Source organism: Dendropsophus ebraccatus, chromosome 4 (assembly GCF_027789765.1).
Source record: "Dendropsophus ebraccatus isolate aDenEbr1 chromosome 4, aDenEbr1.pat, whole genome shotgun sequence".
In the NCBI taxonomy this organism is placed as follows: Eukaryota; Metazoa; Chordata; class Amphibia; order Anura; family Hylidae; genus Dendropsophus; species Dendropsophus ebraccatus.
In genome coordinates this window covers 165626709-165642896 of record NC_091457.1, presented here as the reverse complement: position 1 = coordinate 165642896, position 16188 = coordinate 165626709, and the positions used below count along the sequence as shown (strand labels likewise).

The 16188-nt window shown below is 45.8% G+C and overlaps 1 protein-coding gene across 3 annotated transcripts in view; it reads left to right on the top strand.

Moving 5' to 3' along the window:
- The window catches only part of TGFBR3 (transforming growth factor beta receptor 3), a 159049-nt gene that overhangs the window by 25097 nt on the left and 117764 nt on the right, over nt 1–16188 (top strand). The window lies entirely within an intron of this gene.

The following is a 16188-nucleotide window of genomic DNA, read 5'->3' as shown; positions in this document are numbered from 1 at the left end:
CAATTGTTCCCATACTTATCAGCTGCTGTATGCCCTGCAGAAAGTGGTGTATCCTCTCCAGTCTGACACAGTGCTCTCTGCTGCCACCTCTGTCCAGTGCAGGAAAGGTTTTCTATGGGGATTTGCTGCTGCTCTGGACAGTTCCTGACATGGACAGAGGTGGCAGCAGAGAGCACTGTGTCAGACTGGAGAGAATACACCACTTCCTGCAGGACATACAGCAGCTAATAAGTACTGGAAGAATAAGGATTTTCAAATAGAAGTAAATTACAAATCTCTATAACTTTTTGACACAAGTTGATTTGAAAGAAAAAGAAATAGCTGGAGTGCCCCTTTAACAACTTGTGGGGGTCTAGTTTAGGATATATAGAGGACAATTTGGGTATGATGGGAGTTGTAGTTATGCAGCAGCTGTAGGGCCTCAGGTTAGGAGTCGGTGCTGTCAGTTTCGCCTGCGTGTCAGTGCTTGTTTATGTATCAGCACTAAAGGAAGTACTTATGTGTGAGGAGGTCAGGACGCCGGCAAAGCGGGGGACATGGACTGAGATCATTTGTCCATGAGAACAATATAGTCGCCTGCTCCGACCCATCACTTCTAGCGTTATTGCATCTCTGGCGTCTACCGTATCGGACGTACACGTCTTGATTTCAGGGACCGTTGGAATTTCGGTATTTGGAATAAAGTTCCCTAAGTTCTATTTAAAAAAAACTAAATAAAACAATATATAAAATAGTATAATAAATATAATAAAAGTAACGACGACAATGTTCTGAGTGCGAGGGTGACCTCACCGGCCTGCGCTCTTACTACGTGTGTGTATCATTTCTGACATACCGCGCACTCGCCCCGCATCTGGAGCGAGCCTGGAGCTTGGACGCCTCGGCCGGCGTTGCTTCGCGTAGGTGATTCACTAGAAAGGAATTATAATGAAGCTGTTATTCGCAGCGTTGGCCGTCTCCTCGTCCAATATTTATGTGTATTGGAAGAACAGAGCAAAGTGAGTAAGAAGGGAGTACATAGTTGTTGTTCTGTCAGAGCGTGACCCTTTCTCCTCTCTGGGAGGGGATTGGTATCACGTACAACGTCCGGCGTGCCTTGGCTTTCTGGACGGAACGTCTGTAACGCCATGTACTGTCGTGCAGGAGATGGAAGGCTTAGTTTTAAGGAGTTGTCCTATTCACAATTCCGACTTTTTAGCTGGGGGGCTAGAAACCCTCCATCGCTGATAATCGGTCCGTGTAAAAGTAACAGCCGAGGATCGTGAAAACGCACGCTCATCGATTAAAGGGGTAGTCCACCCAAAAAAAATTTCTTTCAAATCAACTGGTGCCATAAAGTGCCAGAGATTTGTAATTCACTTCTATTAAAAAAACTTAAGTCTTCCAGTACTTATCAGCTGCTGTGTGTCCAGCAGGAAGTGGTGTTTTCTTTCCTGTCTGACTCAGTGCTCTCTGTTGCCTCCTCTGTCCATGTCAGGAACTGTCCAAAGCAGGAGCAAATCAACATAGAAAACCTCTCCTGCTCTCCAGACTGGAAATAATACAACTTCCTGTTGGGCATACAGCAGCTGATAAGTACTGGAAGGCTTGAGATTTTTTAATAGAAGTAAATTACAAATCTCTGGCACTTCATGGTAGCAGTTGATTTGAAAGAAATTTTTTTTTGGTGGACTACCCCTTTAATCGCATCTTTTGTGCAGCTTCAAAATTTATCGTTATCGGACGCACCTTCTTGTAAACTGGTGAAGTGCTGCCTATAGCAATATATATATATATATATATATATATATATATATATATATATATATATATATATATATATACACTCACCGGCCACTTTATTAGGTACACCATGCTAGTAACGGGTTGGACCCCCTTTTGCCTTCACAACTGCCCCAATTCTTCGTGGCATAGATACAACAAGGTGCTGGAAGCTTCCTCAGAGATTTTGGTCCATATTGACATGATGGCATCACACAGTTGCCGCAGATTTGTCGGCTGCACATCCATGATGCCAATCTCCCGTTCCACCACATCCCAAAGATGCTCTATTGGATTGAGATCTGGTGACTGTGGAGGCCATTGGAGTACAGTGACCTCATTGTCATGTTCAAGCAGAAATCGAGACTCATCAGACCAGGCAACGTTTTTCCAATCTTTTACTGTCCAATTTCGATGAGCTTGTGCAAATTGTAGCCTCAGTTTCCTGTTCTTAGCTGAGCGGAGTGGCCCCCGGTGTGGTCTTCTGCTGCTGTAGCCCATACTGTGTACTGTGCGTTCAGAGATGCTCTTCTGCCTACCTTGGTTGTAACTGTTGGCTATTTGAGTCACTGTTGCCTTTCTATCAGCTGGAACCAGTCTGCCCATTCTCCTCTGACCTCTGGCATCAACAAGGCATTTCCGCCCACAGAACTGCCGCTCACTGGATGGTTTTTCTTTTTCGGACCATTCTCTGTAAACCCTAGAGATGGTTCTGCGTGAAAATCCCAGTAGATCAGCAGTTTCTGAAATACTCAGACCAGCCCTTCTGGTACCAACAACCATGCCACGTTCAAAGGCACCAAATCACCTTTCTTCCCCATACTGATGCTCGGTTTGAACTGCAGGAGATTGTCTTGACCATGTCTACATGCCTAAATGCACTGAGTTGCCGCCATGTGATTGGCTGATTAGAAATTAAGAGGTAACGTGCAGTTGGACAGGTGTACCTAATAAAGTGGCCGGTGAGTGTGTATGTATATATATATATATATATATATATATATATATATGATGCAGATCAATGGCGCTGCCTGGCCACATGACTAACCGCGCCTTCGGAGGGCCCTGCTATCAATCTCGCTGACTGATTGTGTCTCTGTCCAGCCCCATATCAGGCCGTGTAAAACGACCCTTAGGCTGGGTTCACACTACATTTTTACAATCCGTTTTTTGCAAAAAAACGGATAAAAAAAGGAAAGAAAAAACGGATGCATGTGTGTGCATCTGTTTTTCCATTGACTTTCATTATAAAAAAAAAAAAAATGGATCAAAACTTATCAGTTTTTTTAGCGGACACAAAAATGAGGTCGACCACGTTTTTGTGTACGCTTTAAAAAAACGGATCCGTTTTGATCTGTTGTTTTTTTTTTTATATATATATATATAATGGAAGTCAATGGAAAAACAGATCAAAACGGAATGCACAGTTTTTTCATTTTTTTTTTTTCGTTTGTTTTTTCGCTTAAGATCCTATTAGACAAATCAATTTTACTGATTAACGATAGACTATTGCAAACCTGATTATTTATCGTTAACCTGAAATCGTTCACTATATCGCACAGAACGATAGTCGTTAGTTATAATTGTTACTCAGATCGTTTACACGGTGTGAACGATTAGTGATTGAATGCGGAATTACAGCAATTACATCAATTAACAACGATTATGGTGTCAGCACTAAACAAACGATTTGATCGCTGGCTGCATTTACACAAAACATTTATCGTTTAAATTTGAAAAATATAACGATAATTCACACGATAATCGCCCCTAAAAACTGAAATTTAGATTTCACGACCACTTCTACAAAGTAGCTATTGCAGCAGAAAAACACCAAAAGTGTTTTTTTTTTTTTTTAAAGTTTTGCCCGGTTCACGAATCCCCCTTCTGTGTTTTTGATTCTGCTAACCTCTATCCAGCTTCCTTCTGCAGCCAGTCCTGCTAGATAAAGATGTTGGGTGAGATCCTCAGGATGTGTCTCCATGCGGCATTGTCAGAACTTATCCGGTGACTGATTTCAAAATTCCTTCCTCAGTTGACGCCTATAGAAATCTGGCTGAAAGACTTTTTTTTTTTTTTTTTTTCCCTGTTTCTTTCTTTTCAATGAAAGTTCCTACATGACGGCCTCTGGATTGCAACACTTTAGTGGTGTCTGATGGTGGCACACTTCCATCTCTTATTTCAGAGAGAAGAAATCCTCCCAAAGCCGCCGAGAACTTTTCAACCCTTGGGGTGAGCTCTGTACGTCTGAGAATCTCGTTGCTTACAACAACAGACAGTACACGGCAAACTTCTCCGTACTCGGCCAACTGGCGATGCTCGGCTATTATTCTCCTTCACGTTGGGTGAAACAGGTTGTGCAAATTTGTCCCGGGGCTGCGGAGATTTGGCCTCGAGATGGCGTGTAATTAACTGTCTGCATAATAAAACACTAAAAAGTTGGCCAAAAATAGAGTAATAGATCAGGCTGTGTACTCGGCCGTCACACACAAGACATGAACCAATCTCGTCTCGTGTAAAAGTATAAAAAAGGCGATGGTGAGTAATAGACGCGTGTGTCATAGCGAACATCTGCCGCACTAGTTCTGTAGAAACGTTGTCTCTAGGCGGGGGCGCTGTGATAACTCTGACAGAGAACGGATTACCGCTTCATAAAGGTGGAGGGAGGGATCTGTATGAGGTGTACGCCGAGTATTGTTTTACCCTTTGACCTTTTCACGTTGAGAGATGACAGTGGATTTGTCTTTTGTTCATCTGCAGGAAAAAGCCCTAAAGGCCACGGACACATTTACACTAATAGTTTTTATTACTCATTTGTTTTTAAATCCATTTATCTGGCCGTTTCTCAGAAAGACCCAGACAAAAGGGAGGAGATCATACATGGAGGGAAGATATCACAGGCTGTAGATAGGGAGGAGAGCATACATGGAGGGCAGATATTACAGGCTGTATATAGGGAGGAGAGCATACATGGAGGGCAGATATTACAGGCTGTATATAGGGAGGAGAGCATACATGGAGGGCAGATATTACAGGCTGTATATAGGGAGGAGAGCATACATGGAGGGCAGATATTACAGGCTGTATATAGGGAGGAGAGCATACATGGAGGGCAGATATCACAGGCTTTTTATAGGGAGGAGAGCATACATGGAGGGCAGCTCACAGGCTGTATATAGGGAGGAGAGTGTACATAGAGGGCAGATATCACAGGCTTTAGGTAGGAAGGAGAGCATACATGGAGAGCAGCCTACACAGGCTATAGATAGAGAGGAAAGTAACTCAGGCTGTAGATAGAAGGGAGAGCGTACATAGAGAGTAGCTCACATAGGCTTCAGATGGGGAGAGCATACATGGAGAGTAGCTCATACTGGCTGTAAATAGGGAGGATAACGTGCATGAAGGTCAGATTACACAGGCTGGAGATGGATAGGAGGGCATGCATGGGGAGTAGCCTAGACAGGCTGGAGATAGAGTGGAGGGCATGCATGGAGAGTGATTAACACAAGCTGTAGATAAATAAGAGAGCACAACTGGAGAGTAGGTCACACAGACTGGAGAGAGAGAGTAGAGCATACATAGGGTGTAGACAGGGAGGACAGCGTACTTGGAGGGCAGCTCACACACGATGGAGACAGGGAGGAGAACATACATGTAGGGAATATCAAAAATATACGGGTATAGGCCACTATGTATGGACATGGTTTCAGACAAAGGTCATAGATGCAATGGGGGAACGACCCTTTGCCTGATAGGAAATCATTTTAAACAGCCTGTTGCAAGATGGGGGGAGGGGGGGGGACAGCTTTCCCTCAAAAGGTACAGAGTTTACATTAGTTGTATCAGAGTTCTCCTGCGTCTCGTTCTATACCTTGGGGACGATAGATTTCCTCTGAGGAAGAATGAAAGACTCTGATCTTGTGAATGCAGCGTCCTGTTCACTGATATCCTCTCATCCTAGAAACGTGCCAACAAGTCTCCCGTAATAGGAGCGTCTTCCTGGACCAGGACATGGAAGCTTCTGTCTTCTCCATACAGATCCTTCTTATATATTTTACCACTTTACGAACTGATCATTATTGATATCTTGGTTATTAGTTTACGGTGGGACAAACCTTAGATACTAGGTTCCCCTTTAATTTGTAGGCACTTTAGCACATGACATGTCAGAGGAGGTGTGGGGGGGTGAGATCCCCACTGGGGCACAGCTGCTCGGCACTCAGCTTTTCCTGGAAAACCACAGTGTACGGATTCATAGGAAGAAGTCTTAAAAGAGGTGATCACGCTGAGCATATCTGCTCCCTTTGGGGGTCTTAGCACCTGGATCAATCTGACAAATAACTACGACCTGTCAAATGTTTTTCATATAATAGGAATTAAAGAGAAAAAGAAAAAAGAAACTTTCACCCAACAGCTGTTCTCTCCCCCCCCCCCCTCATATTCATGCATTAGTTGTCAATAGAGAAAGGGCAGTAACCTGCTGCCAGACACCTATGGGGTTATCTATGTAAACAACAGAAGCATTGGGCATTCAAATTCAACATGTCTGATCCTTCTTTTTCCCAATAACATCTGTCGGTAGGTCCCATCACATTCGATAGTCCTGATTGGTCAGTCCTGCTGAAATCATTGGTGTTTGCCGTTCACTGATAGCCAAGCAGAAGTCTGAAAATGGAATTGAAATGCAAACTATACTGGAAAGTTATAGAATTTTTTTTTTTAAAGGGATTGTCTGGGCGGCAGGGGGTTGTGTAAACATAACAAACACCCCCAGCTGCCCTGCAACTTTTGATTTTGCACAGACAACCTCTTTAACAATTCACTTTAAGAAGTCATAAGATAAGTCTGTAGAGACCTGATATGAGATGAAGAGTGAATTTGGCTTGTATGGTTTGTAGTAAGTGATGTCACCATTAGCCTGGGTTCACACTGCAAATACCGGATGAAAAAACAGATGCATTTGTGTGCATTCATTTGGATCTGTTTTTCCATTGACTTCCATTAAAAAAAAAACAGAGCCGTAACAGATGCATTCAATGGATGAAATATAAACCGATTGCAAAATCTCAGTGTGAACCCAGCCTTACTATGATATCCTGACCCGTCAGTCCAATGTGCATCTTATATAAACGAGATCCCGTTCTTTGTAACAGAGAACAATGAGTCCTGCGTTGTTTTATAGGCGTCCTGCTTCTAACGCTGCGTATGTTTTCCGGTCCCCTCCCCCCCTCCCCCTTCTGTAATATAAAATATAGATTTTACTAGTCCGGCCTCTCGTTTCATGGCCATTTTTGGTCTCATCTTTTTAGTTTGTGTTTTACTCCTATTTGACATCTTGGCTTTAGCTGCTCATAGTAGAATCGTGGAGACAACAAGTCCATTATCACAGAGACTGCCGCTTCATACGTTTGTGTTACGTCACTGTCCATTGTCTATTGAGCCCGTGCGCTTTCCTTGTCATCAGCGTTGACCTTTGTCTTCCATGCTTGGGTTGTTGCAATTATAGAATTTTATATTTTTTTCATTTATACTAAATTTCTTCCTTCCCAAATTGGTGAAAAAACATTGAAGCAAACCTTCCTGAGGGCAAGTTTCCAACATCGCACAAAGACGTTTTCTGTTGTACTGAGATTTAGTTCATTTGATGAATCTGTGAAAAGATCTTTTGTCCTTTATGTATTCCGGCTAAAAAGGAAATAATTGTATCCCCGGAATATACAATCTTCTTTCCATTATGGCTGGGCGCCCTCCATTACGACGCTCAGGCCCTCCGATGCGGGTCGAGGGTGGCACACCAGGATGGGCACCTGCTCTGGATCTCTGTGGCTGCTCCATCTTGTAGTATCTCTCACCATCACAAACAGATCACGTTACAAATGGAGATGGACTTGACTTTAACCCATTTCGGAGGGCTTCATCTTACAGTTTTTCTTTTTCCATTTTGGATATTTCAGACACTATAAACTTGTGGAAGTTCACTTTACTATGTCAAGGCTGTGAGTGTGTAATCATTATGTAAAAGGGCGTACTGGCAACATTGTAACCAAATCGCTACAATGAAGCCCCACCCTGGAGGTGTCTGGAGTGGATAGAGGAGTCTAGAGGGGACAGAGCAATCCAGAAAGGACAGAGGAGTCTGGAGGGGACAGAGCAATCCAGAAAGGACAGAGGAGTCTGGAGGGGACAGAGCAATCCAGAAAGGACAGAGGAGGGGACAGAAGATTAAAGAAGAACAGAGGAGTCTGGAAGGGGACAAAGGGTACTATTACACGGAGCGATAATCGGGCCAATTCGGCCGATTATCGCTCCGTGTAATAAATGCAAAGATCAGCCGATGACAATGATCATCGGCTGATCGTTGATATAGGTTAGAACCTATTTTTGTCGGGCACCGACCGCGCATCGCTACATGTAATAGCGGTGCACGGGCGGCCACTAACGATATACATTACCCATCCACGTTCCAGGGCTGCTCCTGCCGTCCGCTTCTACCGGGATCCCGCGCGTGCTCTAACTTCACAGTGGCCTGTGAGCCGATAGGCCTCTCAGCCAATCACAGGCCGTGGCGGTCCTGGCCTCTGATTGGCTGAGCGGCCTATCAACTGACAGGCCGCTGTGAAGCTAGAGCGCGCGCGGGACCCAGGGAGAAGCGAATGGCAGGAGCAGCCCTGGAACATGGATGGGTAATGTATGCCAGTTTAGCAAAGGCTGCTTGTTAAACGATTATCGGGGCTGTGTAATAGGCCAAGTAAACGAGCGACAATCTAGCTCGTTTATCTGGAGCTCGTTTACAGGTATTATGGGGCCCTGCTCGGCCCGTGTAATACCACCCTAAGGGTCCTATTACGATTACGATTTTTAACGATAAACGATTGCAAAAGAGATTGTTTATCGTTAACCTGAAATAATTCACCATATTACACAGAACGATGGTCGTTAGTTATGATTGTTACTATAACCGTTATTGTGATTGTTACTTTGATCGTTTATTCCTTCTGATCCCGGCAAAACAATGAACAATGTGCAATTACACTGAACAATTAGTGAAAAAATGCGGAACTTCTGCGAATGTGGAATTACAGTGAACGACTAACGATAATTTTAGGTTCAGATCTAAATCAACGACATACAAGCGATTTTTCGATTGTTGCCTGCAATTACACAGAACGATTATTGTTTAAATTCAATCGTTATAACGATTTTTCGCACGATAATCGACCCGTGTAATAGGGCCCTTAGGTGTCTAGACAGAGGGACAGAGGAGCCTGAAATCAGAGGTGTATATGGGAGGAAAGGTGTGTCTAAATGGGGACATAGGAAAATGGAGGGAACAGAGAAGTCTGAAGGGGTCTTAAGAGTCTAGAGGGGGACAGAGAGCTTGAGAGAGGACATATAGATTTGGGGGGTTCAGGGGCTCTAAAGAGGATACAGAGGTCTGGAGGAGACAGAGAAGAAAAGTAAGGACAGAGGAGTCATGAAGAGATAGAGGCGTCGGGCAGGAGCTTGTTTCCCTCTCCCCATGACACCTGAACACTGGGCAGGAGCGTCTATTATTACGGGAGTGTTGGCACAATAGCTGTCATCCTGATGAGTGTTTGAAGGCTTCTTGAAGGGATTTGATGGCTGTTTTTGTCGGAGTGTCCTCACACCCTCACGTTATTACTAATATGCCGCGGCAGAACAATATGTATTATAGTTATTCTCAAAATTTACAAATGCTGTTACCCCCTTGGTCCCCAATAGTGCTGAATCCTTTCACTGTCAGATATGTTACTGTCGTACGTAACGTCGTATCCACTTCAGACGCAGAATAATTGCCCCTCTGGTTGTATTTGCTTTTGAAACTTGAGCCTCTTTTCCAGGACCCTAGAGTAAGCAAAGCCCACACAATGCCTCCCATCTTGGACTTATTAGAAGCCGGTTAAGCCGGGGCCGGAGCCGATGACAGAACGATACAGCCACTCTAAGGTTTCAGATGTCTTAGTCACAATGTGCTTTCAATTACCGCCTGTCATACAGTCAACTGGGGGATCACCTTTGGCTAAAAAGGTGGCGGGGGACAAAGAATGAGACTGGGGCTATGGAGCAGACAATGCCAGACGTGACCCCAGGCGCTTCAGAATTAACAATGAGGTTTTCCCTCAATACAGTTATAAGAACGCAACGTTTTGTGATCTCGACCAACATGTGGGTCATATTTGTGCCGTAGAGACACCCATTGGTTGACATGGCACAGTTTGGCTCAGACAACCACAGTCTTGGAGATGACTTTATGGCCATTCAGTCTTTCAAAGTTACTTTTTCCTTTGTTCTAGTTGCGTTGGACGGAAATCACGCTTAATCCCGGGAGAGGACGAATGTTCCATGTGTCACATGACCGCATTTTTCTTAAACTCCTTAGAGGAAAAATAAGGTTTCCTGGTTAATATAATAAAATATAATGTCTTTCCCAGCGGCAGCTGTGCCCTCGCAGGTGGGCAGAATGACCGGCTGATGACTTGGCCTTACGTTATTAAAGTTTACGGCCATCTGTCGCTGACATACCTGCGGCACGCCGCTCTCTCCACTTCCCCTGGATTTGCATACGGCTTCAGACAATCTGGCTGTTCTTGCCTCCTGGAGTCCGAGTTCTAGTCACCTATGGAATTTGGCTTTTATTTTGCTCTCAGTGCTCATAGTCTGCCTGAGCCGACCTATCATTCCTGACTACTGACCCTCTTCAGGCGGCTTCAACTCTCTTTAGTGCCGACTGATCCCGTTGCGTAACAAAACATTTTTTTGCCGTATAATAATTTAGCCGATGAGCGGCGTGTCGCTTTGTATTAGATAAAGGCAAAGAAAACAAATCTCCCCCCCCCCCCTTAGTAGAACCTGAATATTCCTTTTTAGGTCTTAAAGTTCACGATTGGAGAATTATTTTGCAGCTTGTCGACGCGTCCAAGATATGTTCTCCTGCAGCCAAGTTTGTGCAATAAATGGGGAAAAAAAGGATATACATTGTCTAAACTTGTTTTCAACCCGATGATGTAAGAGCGAAGACGTTGCTTGGTTTTGGCAATGTTGTTTTAGGATTCGATTTTGAGTGTTGCGGAAGGCATTGCCATGTTGGGGGGGGGGATGAATAGAGCAAAAGGGATCAAAGCCGCAAGGCCACCAACAGAGACCAATATCCTTAAAAAGTGTGCAGTATTTCATTACTGGTGGCTGGAGAGGTTGGGTATCGCCTTTGGGAGTCCTAGAAAACATGGATACAGTCTATGGCCTATGTCTGTATCCATGTTTTCCAGGGAGCCTTGGGGCTGTATCCAACTTCCTCAGCCATGTTACACTTGGGTTCGCTCATCCCTAGATCCTAGTTTTTTGGAAAGAATTTGTCCTCCAGGCCACCTTCTCCATATAACATCCCTTTAAGCCAATGTTTGACCCTCAAAGGGTTGCTACGTCCAGTAGATGGCAGTGGAGAGCAAACTCCTTTCCTTTTGATGGAGAGCTACTTTGCATCATTTTTACCATGGTGCATTCAGGAGCTTTGGATGACTCTGACATGGAATTACAGACGTATATATAAAAGCTACCATGTGTCTCCTTGTCATAACAGCTATCTAAGAGGAACCTGAACTGCAGCTGACAGATTCACTTTAAGTCAAGAAAGATTTATTTCTAGGTTTTTACCAGTGGCGTAGCTACTATATAGGCAGACCACACCACTGCACTTAGGAGGCCCGCAGGCCCCTGGCCCTTTAACTGTAAGCCTTCATGATAAAAGTGTCGCTGGTACTAATAGAGCAAGAAGCCATGGGCTCCCTGTCCTGCCAGCATTGCGCCCCCAGACACATACTTACCTTGCCCTGCGTAGTCCCCCAATATCCGTTCTCCCAGCTCTCTGGTGCACGTGTGACATCACTCTGCGGCGGGGAGAACAAAGGAACATTGGGGGGCTGCTCCAGGCTGGTTAGAGTGAGGGGGTTTGTATAATTTTTTGCTGTGGGGTCCCATGAATCCTTGCTATGCCCCTGCCCTTTAAGTTTGGCTCCGGGCATGGCCTGACTGGCTGTGATGTGAAGGGATTTCAGGATTTTTTTTTTTTTGCAATCGAAAGAAGAAACTAAACGGATGTCTATGTCTGCCCCCACCTCAGTGTTCCTAGCCGGCCGTCCTGCGATGACATCACATACGATGTTCAGCCAATCAATGACCTCAGCGGGTTCTGCATGTATGTACAGCACGTCCCCTATGACATCAGTGATTGATTGCAGCATCGGGGGTGGGGGGGCTCCAAATCATCAGCAGATTGATCAGTGTAGAACTGGATATTATCAGTTCTGGTAATCTTAGTATATACGGTAACAATGAGATATGGGGGCACTGCGAGGATATGGGGTCCAGCAGTGAGGGTTCGGATGGACACCAGTGTAGTTATATGGGGCGCAGTGCGGTTATTTTCACAGAATCCATGATTCTTGTAGAAGGAATCCAATGTGTCCTCTGGGTAGAAAGATATATAATCTGCATTTGTTGAAGATCGTGGGTCTGCATGTGGCTGACATATGTACATAGCACGTCCCGTCCCCGCAGCTGACTCATTTATTTGTTTCAGGCCAGAAATGATAAACAAATGGGAACGGGCTTCAATTGGCTCTAGAGGCGCGGCCGTAACCCCCAGAGATGACATATTATCATTAAAGGATTTTCATGGACTGTAATATTGATGATCGGTCCTAAGGAAAGATGACGAGTGTCTGATTGTTGGGATCCCAATGGGGTTAATGGGATGGAGCTGCAGTACTAGCTATGTCCACAAAAAAAGCTATGGCGCTGTAAAGAGTGTAGAGGAGGAGACTATTTGGGTTTAAAAAAAATAATTATTTTCAAATTAATAAGGAATTACCTGTTCCACATTGTGCGCTTCGCAGCTGTGACCACCCTGTCATGCGGAAACTCTTTTTGCTAAGTCACGGCTTGATTTGTGGCATGCTGCTCTGTTCCCATGGTGCACTATGGTATGAGCACGTCACACTACAAAAAGTATGTACACAACTCCATTGCTGAACAGTGGAATCACTTAGGGCCCTATTCCACTGGACGATTATCGTTCAGATTATCGTTAAAACGTTTGAATCTAAACGATAATCGTTCGGTTGAAATGCAGTTAACGATTAATGACCGAACGAGAAATTGTTGATTGCCTTATAAGACCTGGACCTATTTTTATCGTTGCTCGTTCGCAAAACGTTCGCAAATCGTTCGCATTGAATAAGACATCGTTCTGTCGTTCGCAATAGATACGAACGCAATAGCGAAGAAATAGCGAAAAAAAACGATCGCAATTACGATCATAAGTAACGATTATGGTTCCATGGAATTGACTGAACGTTTTTAGGTCTTTCGCAATAGCGGTTGTTTGAGATTGTTAATCGTTAACGATTATGCAAACGATAATCGTCCGGTGGAATAGGGCCCTTACTCAGGACGTACTATCTCAGGAAGACTCAACACACCTGGACAGATCTCTGCTATCTATGGGCTCCATGTAGAGAACGGAATCTTACTAACCGAGATTCATTACTAACTTTGCAAAAAGTTCAGTTCGCAACGAAACCAGACTTTTTGTAAAGTTTAGATAGATTGCAGTCGTACAGCTTAATACACGTAAAAAACAAAAATAAAGGTGAGTGCTCACCGGTCCGTGCTCCCCCTGTATGGGTTACGGGTCCGCAGTGTCTCCAACCACCTCCAGTCCGCTCAGCCAATCATTGACTATGACAGAGCAGTGCTGTGGCCAGTTACTGGCTGGGCAGGCTGTCACTCCTGAGATGAGAGCAACAGCCCACTCCGCTATTGCGGCTTTCACGTCTCGTCGCAGAAGTAACAGCCTACCCAGCCAGAACCATCCAAGGCCCTTTCCCTTCTCAGTTGGTGGATGGCTGAGCCGGACAGAAGTGGACAAACCCCAACTGTGATCCAACAAACCTGCCAATTCCACCTTTTTAAAAGTTTGCTCCTCTCCAGCTCCATGTAATGCTCCATTTGCCCTGTGGCGGCGCTGCAGTGCTAAACACCCCGTGATCACTACTTATAGGTGGCTGGAAAAAAAAAATCAGGGAAAAACACAAAAAAGATTCCCTAGTACAGAATGAAGAGAGCTGCAGTCATACCCCCGAGAAGTAGAATATAACACACATATATATCATCATCTATCGAGCGTTTATAATTCCAACGCGTTTCATCCCCCAGCGGCGCACAAATATAGATTAGATTTGCGGTTATGGAAACTTTAGAAGAAATCTCTTTGTAAAAAAGTTCCTGTAAATGAAGACCCCAGCGCTAACGTACTGGCGGACAGTATATAAAACCCAGCTGGGAGTCATTACCACTAATACACTCCATGGTTTCCGTGCCCGCTGACTAGGTGCTCGCAACGTTTGGGTTTTCTCCAAGAATTAAAAGTGCATACAAAAAAACCTGAGAGATTTATGACTTGGGGAAATGTGTACGAGCGTCGGAGTCCGGAGTGCAGGGTCTTCACCCCCCTCCGCCATTCCTGCGCCTCTCCTGCCTGATCTCTTGTTTATTACATCCGAGAGGCCTGTCCTGCGTCTGCGAGCTGGAAAAACACGGAGCTGATTAATGGGAGCCGCCCGCCGCTGCGGGAGATGACAGAGCGGGGGCGCCGACGTCACTTCACCTAAACAATGGTGGATGCCGTCACCGCACAGCAAACCCTTACATCTCACTGTTTATTTATTGCAATCGTGAAATCGTAGGTGATGGCGAGATGGAAGCGGCACCCCGCGTCTCCGGAAGATGCTTCACGATCTTACAGAGGAGAAATGTCCATGGCTGGTGGGCGATGACGTATCGTGCGGATTGCATCATGGTTTGATCATAGAGTTGGTTCACGAATAGGGAACGTCCACACGCGCTGAAATGGACCCGCGGTGCAGATTTTAAAATTTGTAATCTACAAATTTGTGTTGCAAAATAAGCAAGTATCTGTTGTGATTGTTTCTATTACATGAAATGATCAGCCGTATTCAGCCGATTGCTGGCCCTTTTGGCCGATAAACCTTTGGTGTGATTTCCAGAGGCAACCATCACCTGACATGCACAACATGGGCTGATCGTTGTCTCTGAACATGTTCAAAAAGAGCGATAGCGATGGTCTGCTGGCCGTTCCTCCGTGTAATAAAAATCGCCCCCCCCCTCCCACTACAGCTCTCCGCAGCCACACCCCCTCACACAGCACCCTGCATCGTCCGGGCAGCCCCCCCCCCCCACGGCTCCCCGCAGCCACACACCTTTTCCCCTGCAGCTTCCTGCACCCCTTCACACAGCACCCTGCATCGTCCGGGCAGACCCCACCAATCCCCCCCCCCACGGCTCCCCACAGCCACACACCCCTTCCCCTGCAGCATCCTGCACCCCCTCACACAGCACCCTGCATCATCTGGGCAGCCCCCCCCCCCCCACGGCTCCCCACAGCCACACACCCCTTCCCCTGCAGCATCCTGCACCCCCTCACACAGCACCCTGCATCATCTGGGCAGCCCCCCCCCCCCACGGCTCCCCACAGCCACACACCCCTTCCCCTGCAGCTCCCCACAGCCACACACCCCTTCCCCTGCAGCTACCTGCAGCCACACCCCTTCCCCTGCAGCTACCTGCAGCCACACCCCCTTCCCCTGCGACTCTCTGCAGCCACACCCCCTTCCCCTGCAGCTCACCGTAGCCACACACCCCCTTTCCCCCCAGCTCCCCGCACCCTGCTTTGCTGCATCAAGCTGCACCCCATGACACTGGAATTTATCGGACTCTTGGCCCTGACCGGGGTGAGATAGCCGGCACTTTGGAGCAATGTATTGGCGTGCCCAGTGGCTTCCTTCTTTTTGGACTTGTCCTCCAGCAAGATCAGTGCCCTAAGGCTTTGTTCACATTGCGAGGAGCCATAGAGGATTTGATATGATAGGATCTGTTTACTATATGATTCTGTTGGATCCCGCTGGCACATTATGGGTAGAATGATGGATGACTGTGAGTAGAGACTGGTCCTTCCATCGATCATACTAGTTATACAGACTAGGAGACTATGGAGTCATCACCCGTCTTGTCCAGTCTTGTCACAGGAGAGGGGCCGGTTCTGGATAATAGCAGCCATACTCTTGCCGTATTCTTCTAGTCTGCAGACACCATGTGGATGGGATTAGTGCTGCTCACCTGATGGATTATATTTTATATTAGTCCACTTGGTGCACGTCTTATCTTTTCTCCACCCGTCCATGGTTGTCATTTCTTTTGACGTCTTCCGCGGTGTAATTTATCATCTCGTTTCTAGCCGACCTCATGTCACACCAGCGTTTGTTTCCACACCTTGGTGGACTAGGATGCCTCAGAGCTATATACTGAACAGCCATAACATTAAAACCTGAT